Source organism: Salmo trutta, chromosome 40 (assembly GCF_901001165.1).
Source record: "Salmo trutta chromosome 40, fSalTru1.1, whole genome shotgun sequence".
In the NCBI taxonomy this organism is placed as follows: Eukaryota; Metazoa; Chordata; class Actinopteri; order Salmoniformes; family Salmonidae; genus Salmo; species Salmo trutta.
The window spans coordinates 10,648,069-10,663,446 of NC_042996.1; the positions used below are offsets into that span (position 1 = coordinate 10,648,069).

Consider the following 15,378-nt stretch of genomic DNA (forward strand, 5'->3'; position numbering starts at 1 on the left):
AGTGACTGAGTATGTTTCTGAGATAAAAACATGAGGAAATCTGCCATTATCACATCTCTGCTATCATTCAGTTGAGATCTATATCATTCTGCACCAATTTGCATATAATATGCAAATAAAATAAACCTCTAGGAAAAAAAGTGATTGACGTGAATGGAATGGTTTGGCACGTTAGGTTCTTGGTTCCCAGTAGCAAATGGGAAGAGTATAGGCTATCAACAGGTGAAGGAAATGGGTGTTACTCATGCTCCATGCCCCAGAAGACAGCTGTTGCGCATCCATATAGTCAATCTTGTAGCAGTAATTTGCTGTTGGTTGTGCTAGGTGTTACTAGGTGTTGGCCCCATGCTGGGGAGAAATAGCAGGTGGACAAGGCCAGATGAGACCCAGTTAAGATCTATCTAGAAGCCTTCCCTCCTTCTGGCCTGGACACACACTCCCATTCTTCATCTCACTGCCCATTACGATCAATCAAACTGCAAGCCAGGGGGAAATTGCACACCCAATTTACGCCCACAACTGTTTGTTATCGATGGCTGCCTCACTTTTGTAGTGGTGGAACAATGACGGCAAACTCCCTGAGTGGGGTCCTCTGTGCGCTGGGCAAACAGCTATTTGTTGAGATTGCTGTGATGGTGTGGCAGGCAGCAGAGCGATGCTAGCAGAGCCTTGCTCGGGGTTTGATATACCTTCATTTCAGAGGGGACATGGCCACAGGAAGTCTATATACTGTAGGAGGGAGTTCTATTTTTGCCCCAGATCTTATCTTCCTTCGTTTTTTTTCTCCTCAAGAGTATTCATCTGGCTGTAGAGTGAAGTGAAAATCAATGGCGAGAGCAGTGGCGAGAGTTAGAACCTGGACTGGGAATCTATCATCATACATATGGGAGGGGACAGCCATGTTTCATTAGAAATTCAAGGCCAATCTGTGCAGAGGATGAAAGGCAGGATGTCAAGGTAATGAGTTCATTTAGGAGATAAGGAGTAGCAAATGTATGCTCTGAGATTTCTCCACCAGCAACAATATGGCCTCTCCAGCCGCCGCCCACTGAAGAGAGGAGAAAATGGCCTCTATTAATGCTGCAATATGGGATTTCATTCAATAGCTGCCAAATGTGATAAAAATGGCCAAATATGCAAATGTTCTACATTCTCTACATTTATTCAAGCTTTAAATCTTATGCTTCAAGCTGTGCTATACAAAAGTCCCAAGGTTTAATGGAGAGGAATATTATCTGTTACTACACTCCAAACTTCAGACTAGACACAGAGCTAGCATTACAGTGTATCAAACTTAACCAGATGCCTAGCTATTATCCCCAATGGGGCGAGTTGCCCTCTTGGCGCTGTGGTAATAAGTGTTGTTTTCCATCTGACTGGGTGGACATGTTTTGGAGAGGCCTCCTCTCTGTCTGGCTCCGGAGAAGCCTGGCTCTCTCTCTTCTGACGATGCGTCCCACTGGATGCGATGCGTCCCATGTCAATTCAACGTCTATTCCACGTTGGTTCCACGTCATTTCATTGAAATGACGTGAAAACAATGTTGATTCAACCGGTGTGTGCCCAGTGGGATGCGCCGTTCCGTAAGCAAGCCTCCTCATTTGCATTGTCAGACTGTTCCATTGATGGAGGGAGGGGGGACCAAACAAACAAAATATGAAACTATGTTAGTTGTACTATTTTCAGCTTCTTTTTTTTCATTCTGACCGCGGCAGAGGCAGAGCTATGGGCTTATTTTGCTATGTTATTATTCTAGCAATTGACACGAGCTCTGCTCGTGGGCAATTTCATCTTTCAGCGGCAAGAGAGAAAAATTGAAGAGCCATGACTGGGGGTGTAATGTAAATGCAGCAGCCTGAAAGACAGTGGACTGGAAGAGGGAGGAGAGGCTCATTTTACAGATTAGGGAGATAACTAGATGGAGCACGTTGTGGCTTGTAACAGAGAACTGCTTGTGTTCATCTACAGTGCTCACAGGGGAGGAAGAGGGAGGGGTGAGGGAGGAAGAGGCGGCATGACAACCAACGGCAGGCGGGAGACTTGGTTGCCATGGCGACAAACAAGGATGTTTGTATCAGAGGCTAATCTCGGCAGGCGGCCACAAAAGGCACACACACCTTCCACCGGCAATAATGGAGAATCACTGGAGCTCGACACTGGCTATTCATTCCAAAGAGAGGGGGGGAAACAGGTGGTGGAGAGGTATAGCTTTTTCTTATCACTCGACATTCCTCCTCAATCAGGGTCGAGTTGAGCCGTGACCAGAACGAGGTTTCCATTCTAATATGAGATGGGGCTGCCATTGGTCTAGCAGCTCTAATGTTTACTACAGCCTTGCTCTTCGGAAGGGAGGGACACTAGCATCCACATACCAGATTTCACTGTTTACTACACATTATGGCCACACTGAGTATATTTGTAGATTCAATAACAGCAGAATATCACATTTCATTCATCCTTAGTAAATAATCAACAAGGATCAACAATGACCTTGGCTGGTAGTAAAACAATAGAGGAATGTCATTGGCTAGTGTGGGATTCATCCAACCAAATCTCCTCCTACTGAAGCATATCAGGGTGGAGGGAGGTCAAGAACCAGACAATAAATAGCCTGTATATAATCAATATTAGGGGTATAGGATGTATGGGCAAAAGGAAGCTATGATCTGTACACAAAAAAAAGACTGTCCATACCCACATGTACTGATGTCATTTGTTTCTACTACGCTAATCAAGTTAGTATGTCCACACAAACTCAACGAAGGATGTTTTCTGACATGGATGCAGCAGTAAGACTTTGATTGTAATTGCGTGTATGTCTTGGTGGTGGCGCTGTGTCTTGTACATTGCTGTCTGTCCTGTCCTTTATGACTCATGCATCTTCCAAGGGCACCAGAGGCACTCGCTGTTGTTGTTGCTGTGCAATAGCTCAGAGGCCAATCTCTTGGAAGTAGTTTCTCTCATTTCGAAGCTGTCATGCTGGCCCTATTTGAGGGATTTCAACAGAGGGACAGGAGATAAGTAACTGAACGCGCTTTTATAGAAAAAAGCAATATAACAACATAAAGCAGCTCTTCAATAACCCGCAACGTGGATCTTCTGTACTCAGACTACGCTGCTTTGTCCAAATAGATACTGTATTAAGAAGCTATTTAGTCTAGCTGTCATGTCTTTTCACCCTAAATGTAATACAACGCCATGCGCCAATTTCCCGATCCTCTTTTTATTGTTAACCTTATAAAGCAGTGAAATGGGGTTTTCTCTGATGAGCCATGATCACAGATGAGGGTCCCAATATGACTCACCACCACAGTGCCCACCGAAAGTCTTATCGCTCTGACGAGACTGTCCAAACCATGTTAGCCAAAAAGCATTGTACAACTCAGACAGTCATTACTAGATACTAGACATGGTAAAGTGAAACAGCATCCTCTGTTATATTAGCTTTCTTTTATCAACTCATTGCATGCTGACCACAGATGCATCTTGGGATGCCATGATTCCCTTACCCTCCTGCTAGGTGTGACACAGGACGGAGTGGATGAGTGTGAGCATTTTAGGAAAGTGGGAGAGGGGAGAAGAGGGGAGGTAAATGGCATTCCTTTGAATGCTGCCCCCGTTCCTCATTCATTCATAAAACAGTCAAAATGTCCTCCAACCCATCTCTGTAGCTCGGCTTAGTAATTATTGATATGCTCAGAAGCCCGGCGTTGAGAATTTCTCCTCCAGGGCTGGTCTCTCTGAGAAGTTTTGCCCATTCAGATGGTATTAAACTCTAATAACTTGTCCCTGCAATATCCAGTAAAAATCTGTATATTAAAAAACTGTAGAAAGGAAAAGCAATTTCCTCTTGAGGGGATATTGAAATTACAGCTTTCGGGGGGGTAGTACAGTAAGTTTGTTGGCTGACAATTATTATACATTTTGTTGCCCACCATTTTATCCCCCTCCCCTGTTTATACCTCTCCCATCTCTTATAAATGACAATACCTATCTTTGATTTGGCCATACACTAAAGGCTGCTTGAACAGGTGAAGACTGCCGGACATTGAATTCAGCCGGACATTGAAGTTCAAATGTCCGGTTGAATGGCTTGACAAAAAAGGAATTTGTACTCTAGCATACACTCTTAGAAAAAACTGTTCCAAAAATGTTCTTCGGGCTGTCCCCATAGGAGAACCCTTTCTGGTTCCAGGTAGAACCCTTTTGGGTTCCATGTAGAACCCTCTGTGAAAAGGGTTCTACATGGAACCTAAAAAGGTTCTACCTGGAACCAAAAAGGGTTCCCTCTATGGATTCTAGATAGCACCTACTATGCTATCTCTCTTCCGTACTTCTCTCATTTGCCAGTTAGTTTGGATTCCCCCTTAATAAAAGAAAGAGTGCATGTAGGATGATGACATGTTGGTGTTCATTCGTTTTGACTACTGTGAAGCCATTCAATTGTTTTGAATTGTCACTTCAAGCGCTTCTTCATTCCATTGTTGCGGCTCAAATAGGAGACAGACATATCCAATATAGATGGTGCACTTCTACAGGCTTCATTAAACACACCGTTTCCAGCCTGTCTACTGTCATTGGGTCCACAGGACTAACTGCAATGGAACTGCAATTGTTTTCAGCACAGCGCACTCTGTAAATATGAATAGAAATGTTGGACAACAACAGCTGTAGGCTAAACAGATTGGGCCTCATCAAAAAGAGCTGTTTGTTTTCATGCTTTGTTATTGAACCAATGACTTCCACATGAAGGGAAGGATCTTAACCTTCACTCAGTTGGGTTCAGTGTCAGTGAGTCACGTTCAAACTCATCACAATATCCTTTGTACATGCAGTACATTCAGGGTCTGAGACAGAACTGAAGCAATACCACAAAACAAAGATGTCCACGCCACTCATCCACCCTTGCTCTCTGCAATTACAACCCAGCATCAGCAGTGCCAGCCATTGCATTGTCAGGAAATGTTGAGTGTGGTGTGCACTGGGTCTGTATTACAGTAAAGGCCTCATTGATCGTGTAATCTCTGCCTTATCTCCCCAGGTCTAACAGAGATCAAGGAGCCCTGAGTCCCGTAGACCTTGTTAAACACTGAGCCTTGTATCAGGATTTAGCCTCAGACCAGCCTAATTAGACTATCAGAGCCAGGCCTTATAACAGAGTAATACCACAGGACCAAGCCCAGCAAAGCCAGAAATAAGCCATCACAAACAAAACAGAGATCGATAGGCCAGAATTCAATGCTAACAAAGCGTTTCAAAGTGCAACAAACCATTTGAGTTTCATGCTCACCAGTGAGCCAGTTGTTTGAATAAGGATCTTACATCACATTGGTTGACTGTGGGCATACTGTAGTGAACGTAACGCCATGGTAACACACAGCTAGTCAAATGAGAGCTCCTCCCTCCACCAATCCCTCCTTGCCTGAAACCAACCGTCAACATGCCATTGAGTCAAGAAGGCAATATCTCATTGTTCACTATGTACTATGTTCACTATCTCCCCTACTACACACTCTTTAAAACAGCAATGTTCTAGTGGTGGGGGTAGCCAAATACATTACTGATACAAATGCATTGGAACTCAATGCTTAGCTATACACTACATACACACAAAAGAATGTGGACACCCCTTCAAATGAGTGGATTTGGCTATTTCAGCCACACCCATTGCTGACAGGTGTATAAAATTGAGCACACAGTCATGCAATCTCCATAGACAAACAGGGGCAGTAGAATGACCTCACTGAAGAGCTCAGGTACTTTCAACGTGGCACCGTCATAGGATGCCACCTTTCCAATAAGTCAGTTCATCAATTTCTGCTCTTCTAGAGCTGCCCGGGTCAACAGTAAGTGGTGTTATTGTGAAGTGGAAACATCTAGGAGCAACAACGGCTCAGCAGCGAAGTGGTAGGCCATACAAGCTCACAGAACGGGACCGCCGCATGCTGAAGCGCATTGTGCGTAGAAATCATCTGTCCTCGGTTACAACACTCACTACCGAGTTCCAAACTGCCTCTTGAATGTCAGCACAAGAACTGTTTGTCGGGAGTTTCATGAAATGGGTTTTCCATGGCCGAGCAGCCGCACACAAGCCTAAGATCACCATGCACAATGCCAAACGACGGCTGGACTGGTGTAAAGCTCGCTACCATTGGACTCGGGAACAGTGGAAATGCGTTCTCTGGAGTGATGAATCACGCTTCAGCATCTGGCAGTCTGACAGATGAATCTGGGATTGGCAGATGCCAAGAGAATGCTACCTGCCCCAATGCAGAGTTTCAACTGTAAAGTTTGGTGGAGGAGGAATAATTGTCTGGGGCTGTGTTTCATGGTTTGGGCTAGGCCCCTTAGTTCCAGTGAAGGGAAATCTTAACTTTTTAGATGATTCTGTGCTTCCAACTTCGTGGCAACAGTTTGAGGAAGGCCCTTTCCTGTTTCAGCAGGACAATGTCCCCGTGTTTAAATCAAGGTTCATACAGAAATGGTTTGTCGAGATTGGTGTGGAAGAAGTTGACTGGCCTGCACAGAGCCCTGACCTGAACCCCATCAAACACCTTTGGAATTCATTGTAAAACTGACTGCAAACCAGGCCTAATCGCCCAACATCATTGCCCAATCTCACAAATGTTCTTGTGGCTGAGTGGAAGCCGCCTTTATTTTGTGGCCAGCTTTGAGGGAGCAGTACGGGTGGCACTGTATTATCCCCGTTAGAAACGACAGTGGATGGAAGTCCCCGCAAAAATGTTCCAACATCTAACGGAAAGCCTCCACAGAAGAATGGAGGCTGTTATAGCAGCAAAGGGGGACCAACTCCATATTAATGACCTTGATTTTGGAATGAGATGTTCGACGAGCAGGTGCCCACATACTTTTGGTCATGTAGTGTATTTCATGAGAGTTGGCCCTATGGCAAAGTTACAGGTGCTAGCAGTGAGATTATATTGTATGGTTGTTGTTTGAAGCCTTGTTTAAAGGATCTCAGAGGGGAAAGGTCAGAGAGGGTAGCTGGCCCAGGAGCTAAACAGGGGCAGAATTCAGAAGAGAAAACCACAGACAGGAGAGTTCTCTTTGATCTGTCCAGGGGCTATCACACCGCCCTCACTGAGCCCCGTTATCTGTTTGAATTAGAGGTGTGAGAAATGCAACTGAATTCATGCCTCGGAAATAAGATGATAAAACATGTCAAAGGCATGTTTCCAATAGTAGTCACTATCTGGACCAGGTAATAAACATAACTTGGACAGTATAGAATTCTGTTCCATCCCTATTTTCCCCCTTTCCCCCCCTTTCCCCCCACTCCCCCTAACTCCCCCAGTTAGGGGGAGTGATGAGCTCTACAGCAGAGTCTCACAACTCAATCGCTGGATGAAAACTGTTTTCTGCCCCTCCCAAAAGATAGAATTTGTAGATAACTGGCCCTCTTTCTGGGATTCACCCACAAACAGGACCAAGCCTGGCCTGCTGAGGAGTGACGGACTCCATCCTAGCTGGAGGGGTGCTCTCATCTTATCTACGAACATAGACAGGGCTCTAACTCCTCTAGCTCCACAATGAAATAGGGTGCAGGCCAGGCAACAGGCTGTTAGCCAGCCTGCCAGCTTAGTGGAGTCTGCCACTAGCACAGTTAGCGTAGTCAGCTCAGCTTTCCCCATTGAGACCGTGTCTGTGCCTCGATCTTGGTTGGGCAAAATTAAAAATGGCGGTGTTCGCTTCAGTAATCTTACTAGTATAAAGACCTCCTCCATTCCTGCCATTATTGAAAGAGATTGTGATACTTCACATCTCAAAATTGGGTTACTTAATGTTAGATCCCTCACTTCCAAGGCAGTTATAGTCAATGAACTAATCACTGATCATAATCTTGATGTGATTGGCCTGACTGAAACATGGCTTAAGCCTGATGAATTTACTGTGTTAAATGAGGCCTCACCCCCTGGTTACACTAGTGACCAAACCCCCCGTGCATCCGGCAAAGGCGGAGGTGTTGCTAACATTTACGATAGCAAATTTCAATTTACAAAAAAAAAAACAATGCCGTTTTCGTCTTTTGAGCTTCTAGTCATGAAATCTATGCAGCCTACTCAATCACTTTTTATAGCTACTGTTTACAGGCCTCCTGGGCCATATGCAGTGTTCCTTACTGAGTTCCCTGAATTCCTATCGGATCTTGTAGTCATAGCAGATAATATTCTAATTTTTGGTGACTTTAACATTCACATGGAAAAGTCCACAGACCCACTCCAAAAGGCTTTCGGAGCCATCATCGACTCAGTGGGTTTTGTCCAACATGTTTCTGGACCTACTCACTGCCACAGTCATACTCTGGACCTAGTTTTGTCCCATGGAATAAATGTTGTGGATCTTAATGTTTTTCCTCATAATCCTGGATTATCGGACCACCATTTTATTGCGTTTACAATTGCAACAAATAATCTGCTCAGACCCCAACCAAGGAAGATTAAAAGTCGTGCTATAAATTCTCAGACAACCCAAAGATTCCTTGATGCCCTTCCAGACTCCCTCTGCCTACCCAAGGACGTCAGAGGACAAGAATCAGTTAACCACCTAACCGAGGAACTCAATTCAACCTTGCGCAATACCCTAGATGCAGTTGCACCCCTAAAAATTAAAAACATCTGTCATAAGAAACTAGCTCCCTGGTATACAGAAAATACACGAGCTCTGAAGCAAGCTTCCAGAAAATTGGAACGGAAATGGCGCCACACTAAACTGGAAGTCTTCCGACTAGCTTGGAAAGACAGTACCGTGCAGTATCGAAGAGCCCTCACTGCTGCACGATCATCCTATTTTTCCAACTTAATTGAGGAAAATAAGAACAATCCGAAATTTCTTTTTGACACTGTCGCAAAGCTAACTAAAAAGCAGCATTCGCAAATGGAGGATGGCTTTCACTTCAGCAGTAATAAATTTATGAACTTTTTTGAGGAAAAGATCATGATCATTAGAAAGCAAATTACGGACTCCTCTTTAAATCTGGGTATTCCTCCAGGGCTTCATTGTCCAGAGTCTGCACAACTCTGCCAGGACCTTGGCTCAAGGGAGATACTAAAGTGTTTTAGTACTATATCTCTTGACACAATGATGAAAATAATCATGGCCTCCAAACCCTCAAGCTGCATACTGGACCCTATTCCAACTAAACTACTGAAAGAGCTGCTTCCTGTGCTTGGCCCTCCTATGTTGAACATAATAAACGGCTCTCTATCCACCGGATGTGTACCAAGCTCACTAAAAGTGGCAGTAATAAAGCCTCTCTTGAAAAAGCCGAATCTTGACCCAGAAATTATAAAAAACTATCGGCCTATATCGAATCTTCCATTCCTCTCAAAAATTTTAGAAAAAGTTGTTGCGCAGCAACTCACTGCCTTCCTGAAGACAAACAATGTATACGAAACGCTTCAGTCTGGTTTTAGACCCCATCATAGCACTGAGACTGCACTTGTGAAGGTGGTAAATGACCTTTTAATGACGTCAGACCGAGGCTCTGCATCTGTCCTCATGCTCCTAGATCTTAGTGCCGCTTTTGATACCATCGATCACCACATTCTTTTGGAGAGATTGGAAACCCAAATTGGTCTACATGGACAAGTTCTGGCCTGGTTTAGATCTTATCTGTCGGAAAGATATCAGTTTGTCTCTGTGAATGGTTCGTCCTCTGACAAATCAATTGTAAATTTCGGTGTTCCTCAAGGTTCCGTTCTAGGACCACTATTGTTTTCACTATATATTTTACCTCTTGGGGATGTCATTCGAAAACATAATGTTAAATTTCACTGCTATGCGGACGACACACAGCTGTACATTTCAATGAAACATGGTGAAGCCCCAAAATTGCTCTCGCTAGAAGCCTGTGTTTCAGACATAAGGAAGTGGATGGCTGCAAATTTTCTACTTTTAAACTCGGACAAAACAGAGATGCTTGTCCTAGGTCCCAAGAAACAAAGAGATCTTCTGTTGAATCTGACAATTAATCTGGATGGTTGTACAGTCGTCTCAAATAAAACTGTGAAGGACCTCGGCGTTACTCTGGACCCTGATCTCTCTTTTGAAGAACATATCAAGACTGCTTCAAGGACAGCTTTTTTCCATCTACGAAACATTGCAAAAATCAGAAACTTTCTGTCCAAAAATGACGCAGAAAAATTAATCCATGCTTTTGTTACTTCTAGGCTCGACTACTGCAATGCTCTACTTTCCGGCTACCCGGATAAAGCACTAAACAAACTTCAGTTAGTGCTAAATACGGCTGCTAGAATCCTGACTAGAACCAAAAAATTTGATCATATTACTCCAGTGCTAGCTTCCCTACACTGGCTTCCTGTTAAGGCAAGGGCTGATTTCAAGGTTTTACTGCTAACCTACAAAGCATTACATGGGCTTGCTCCTACCTATCTTTCCGATTTGGTCCTGCCGTACATACCTACACGTACGCTACGGTCACAAGACGCAGGCCTCCTAATTGTCCCTAGAATTTCTAAGCAAACGGCTGGAGGTAGGGCTTTCTCCTATAGAGCTCCATTTTTATGGAATGGTCTGCCTACCCATGTGAGAGACGCAGACTCAGTCTCAACCTTTAAGTCTTTACTGAAGACTTATCTCTTCAGTAGGTCCTATGATTAAGTATAGTCTGGCCCAGGAGTGTGAAGGTGAACGGAAAGGCTGGAGCAACGAACCGCCCTTGCTGTCTCTGCCTTGTCGGTTCCCCTCTTCCCACTGGGATTCTCTGCCTCTAACCCTTTTACAGGGGCTGAGTCACTGACTTACTGGTGTTCTTCCATGCCGTCCATGGGAGGGGTGCGTCACTTGAGTAGGTTGAGCCACTGACGTGGTCTTCCTGTCTGGGTTGGCGCCCCCCCCTTGGGTTGTGCCGTGGCGGACATCTTTGTGGGCTATACTCGGCCTTGTCTTCGGACGGTAAGTTGGTGGTTGTAGATATCCCTCTAGTGGTGTGGGGGGCTGTGCTTTGGCAAAGTGGGTGGGGTTATATCCTGCCTGTTTGGCCCTGTCCGGGGGTATCATCGGATGGGGCCACAGTGTCTTCTGATCCCTCCTGTCTCAGCCTCCAGTATTTATGCTGCAGTAGTTTATGTGTCGGGGGGCTAGGGTCAGTCTGTTACATCTGGAGTATTCTCTTGTCTTATCCGGTGTCCTGTGTGAATGTAAATATGCTCTCTCTAATTCTCTCTTTCTTTCTTTCTTTCTTTCTCTCGGAGGACCTGAGCCCTAGGACTACCTGGCATGATGACTCCTTGCTGTCCCCAGTCCACCTGGCCATGCTGCTGCTCCAGTTTCAACTGTTCTGCCTGCGGCTACGGAACCCTGACCTGTTCACCGGACGTGCTTGTTGCACCCTCGACAATTACTATGATTATTATTATTTGACCATGCTGGTCATTTACGAACATTTTAACATCTTGACTATGTTCTGTTATAATATCCACCCGGCACAGCCAGAAGAGGACTGGCCACCCCTCATAGCCTGGTTCCTCTCTAGGTTTCTTCCTAGGTTTTTGGCCTTTCTCAGGAGTTTTTCCTAGGGAGTTTTTCCCAGCCACCGTGCTTCTTTCACATGCATTGCTTGCTGTTTGGGGTTTTAGGCTGGGTTTCTGTACAGCACTTTGAGATTTCAGCTGATGTACGAAGGGCTATATAAATAAATTTGATTTGATTTTGATTTGTGAATCTGACCTTGGGACGACTTGCTGCCTGAACACAACATGATTTATCCGGCTACACTACACATCCCTGGGGGCCTCTTGCCCTCGTGATGTATCTGGCCCATTCAGAATGGTTAGCCAACTACAACCTGCTCTGTGATCATCTGTCTTTGTCGTTGGGTTGGATGTTAAAAGGTGCTCTATGGCTCTTCACACTCAAGGAATCTAAAATGGCTATAAAAGCTTTTTTAGATGAAAATAAGAGCCCATTCCACCTCTCAGACAGACACACTCAGACACTCTCATATCTGTACAGGGCCGGCTGTACAGTGGCCCCACCTCTTGACAGCTGAGAGAAAAATATATGTTTTAAAGTCAATTTCCTGCAATTCTACAAATGTTGCCATGGGGTGGAGAGAATAGTTTTTAGTTTAAAAGCTTCTATAATTTCATGCAATTCGACACATTTTGCCGGTTCTGTATCTGTACCATCTAGCGAGCAGACGTGAATGTTTCTGAGGCTACTGTGGAGTTGCCTTTGAGATGGACAACCGAATCAGCTGCAAACAGTGAAAGGTGAGAGGGACGTCAGGTCCTGATATTGGAAGCATTCATCATTGGCCAACGCCGAGACACAGGCTACTTCATGGGCATGTCATTGATTGGTGCACTTCCGTTCAGAGCAACCTGCTGCCAAATGGCCGCACAATGTCAAATCATAACAGAGACTATTTTTAACCTCCTATTTTGCAATGACAACAGCGCCCTCCCCCTCCTCCCTCTCACCTCCTCTTCCCCCCTTCTCCTCCTCAAACCTCGGCTCTCATTAACAACAGCTGTTTAAAATAAAGAGCTCTGAGCAAACACCAAGTCATCCTGCCAGCTGCCCTTTATGACCCAGAAGCCTTGGGTTTTGAAAAGGCAAACCCAAAATAACCAGGGCTGAATCAAAGGGTTAGGGCTGTTTGCACATCAGGCTCGGGGCAGCAGCCTCCTAGTCCTCCTCATTACTGGCGATTTAACGAGGATGATAAAACATGATGCTACGTCTGGCGACAGAGGGGATGCTTGATTTATTTCAGCTCAACATCTGTCCCTCCCTCTCTGGTTGGGTGGTTGTTGCTCTCACAGACATTGTCTTGTTAGGGTTTCTCGAGGCCTTATAGGATTATTGGCCTAGTTGGCCTTATTGGGGCAGTAGGTAGCAAAGCATTGGGCCAGTAACTGAAAGGTTGCTGGTTCGAATCCCAGAGAAGACTAGGTGAACAAAAATCTGTCAATGTGCCCTTGAGCACGGCACTTAACCATAATTGCTCCTGTAAGTCGCTCTGGATAAGAGTGTCTGCTAAATGACTGAAATATAAATGGAAATGGATAGAAAAACCATGTCACAGAGATCTACCACAACGGTGTTTCCTGTATTCCCATATGACCGATGAATGACAGAAGTATTCTCTGCCTGTTATGTTTCAATAAGCCATCACAATAACACAGTGCACATGGCGTCCATCAGCTAGAGACCAGCCCCATCTTCCCCTATCACATCTGATTCAGTTAGCGATTATGAAACTAAGCGTCTGCAAAGCTCCTTCAGACAGTATGTAAACAACAAGCTGCTGTCTGGAGAAATGAGCTGGGGAGGAAATTGTGATTTGGGAGAGGAGGGAGGGCAAGAGGGGGGAGGGAGGGCAGGAGGGAGAGTTGCTTGCCTTCTCGCTGCTATCACCTGGCAACAGTTTGACATGGGCACCTTCCGGCTAATGTATTCAGAGTGAGCGAGGGAGGCTGGGGCTGAGAGGCTCAATTGCATGAGCCCAGGGCTACAGCTGAGCAAACCCGCTCGGTAGTCTCTCTCGGGTGGACTCTCATAGCAACGGGCTTATCCATACCACCTGAGATACGAGGTAATAACGGGCGGGCGGGGAAACGGGCGGGCGGGGAAACCGGCGACCTGTGCCCATGCCTTGTTTGTCAGAGAGAGAGCAACAGTACAATAACTAGGGAAATGCTTGACATGTTTCAGACTGGGCTCAGTGCATGGGGATATCACAGTACGTGTGTTCACTGTGGCAAAGGCCCCATGTTAGTGGACCTGACACCACCTGAGAGTGGTGATAAGAAGCTATCCTATTGGGGGTTTCCAACAGTCACGACAATGACAGATGTTTGCAGCTCGAGGGCTCGCAGCGGCTTTTCAATCATATCAACAGCTATAGACTGCTGTGCAAAGAAGATACTGAATGTATATGATGTTTGTCCCACACACCTGTGCAGAAACAGGAAGCAGCGCAACTAAGGGGTTAAAGGATTGAGAGCGACGTCTGGCTCCCTATTCCAAATGGCATTTATAGCTCTTTTCCGAATCAATACTGTGCTCCGTTCCTCCCTAAGCAAGTCATGCCAAAGATAAACCTTCACGTGATGGATGGAGGAGGAAAAGACAGAGCCACAGACGGGCCATTTTATCTGATGGTGAGAGGGATTAGCTTCCCCAGGATGAAAGCAGCTGCTCGTCTTCCGCCCCCTTCCCTCCTCCTCCTCATCCCTCCATCCATCCACTCAGACATCAACACAGTGGTCCCAACCGGAGCCGTGCCTCCAGCTACCCACCTCTCTGCTTATATCACCTCATCTCAACCTGTACACACACTGCCATCTCCTAATAACCACGGTAACACCTCGCCTGCTGGGGCGCAGCCACACAGAAATGGGCACCAAAAATGGTGCCACGCCAAAGTGGTGGGAGTTGTCAGAGAGTAGACCTCCCCTGCCCCTCTCTCTCCACTCCTCTTCTCAATATCAATCAGATAGCAATCACACTCAACCCAAACAAACACAGCCCCTCCCTCACCTCCACGCTACTCATGCCCATAACTTTTGCGGTACCCCAGAAAGGGAATGTCTCATTTTACCTGGCACAGCATGCTGTCAGCTCCCGATCTGTCCGTCTGGATGTGGAGAAGATCTCATCTGGAGGGAACGAGGGAGTCTCTGGGAGAGAGAGAGAGACAGAGAGAGGAGGAGTCTTAGACAAAAGGAGAGGAGGAGGAGATCAGAGAGGAGCCTCCTGCTGCTAATGCTGATGCTGTCACCGTCTGCTGCCTTTATTTTGTGGCCAGAGTTGAGGGAGCAGTACGGGTGGCGCTGTATTATACCCCGTTAGAAACGACAGTGGATGCACCGAGCGCTGGGCTGAGAGAGAGAGAGAGAGCGAGGGAGGAGGTGGATAAGGAGAGAGAAGGGAGAGACTGGGCTGTTTAAGGGAGCCGTCGTCACGCGGCAGTTCCTTCGGAATCCCTCAAGTGAGAGGGGCGCTACATCACAGATTCCTTGGCTGTGATTGGCTGAGTCGAGGGGAGATGCTAGGGACGGGGGATCTGTCGTGCTCTGCTCTGGCAGCGGTGAAGTAAGATGACCCTTTCAGCACACATAACATCCCCTCCTGTGTTTGAGCCCACCATCGCAGGGCACACCATCAATGACAAGCAAGGACACTCCCAAAAATTCCCCCTTTGGGAGCTGTTTGTGTCTGTGTGTGCTTGTGAGTGGGTGAAGGGTGCAGGGTTTCTGTATGCATGGAAAACCCTGGCTTGCCTCTGCACACACACATTAAGACATACTGTACATTCACACACACACGCAAGCACACGCAAGCACACACACACAAACACACACGCAAGCACACACACACACACACACA

At 46.0% G+C, this 15,378-nt stretch overlaps 1 protein-coding gene across 3 annotated transcripts in view; it reads right to left on the reverse strand.

Moving 5' to 3' along the window:
* syt1a (synaptotagmin Ia) overlaps positions 1 to 14,918 on the reverse strand; it is a 211,074-nt gene extending 196,156 nt beyond the window's left edge. The window contains exon 1 of one of the 3 annotated variants that reach the window (XM_029741910.1): positions 14,591 to 14,915. The gene's annotated coding sequence lies outside the window, so the exon portion shown is untranslated. Of the gene's footprint in view, positions 1 to 14,590 lie in introns of all 3 variants that reach the window. The other 2 variants (XM_029741913.1, XM_029741915.1) reach the window with 2 other exon arrangements.
* Positions 14,919 to 15,378: the final 460 nt, after the last annotated feature.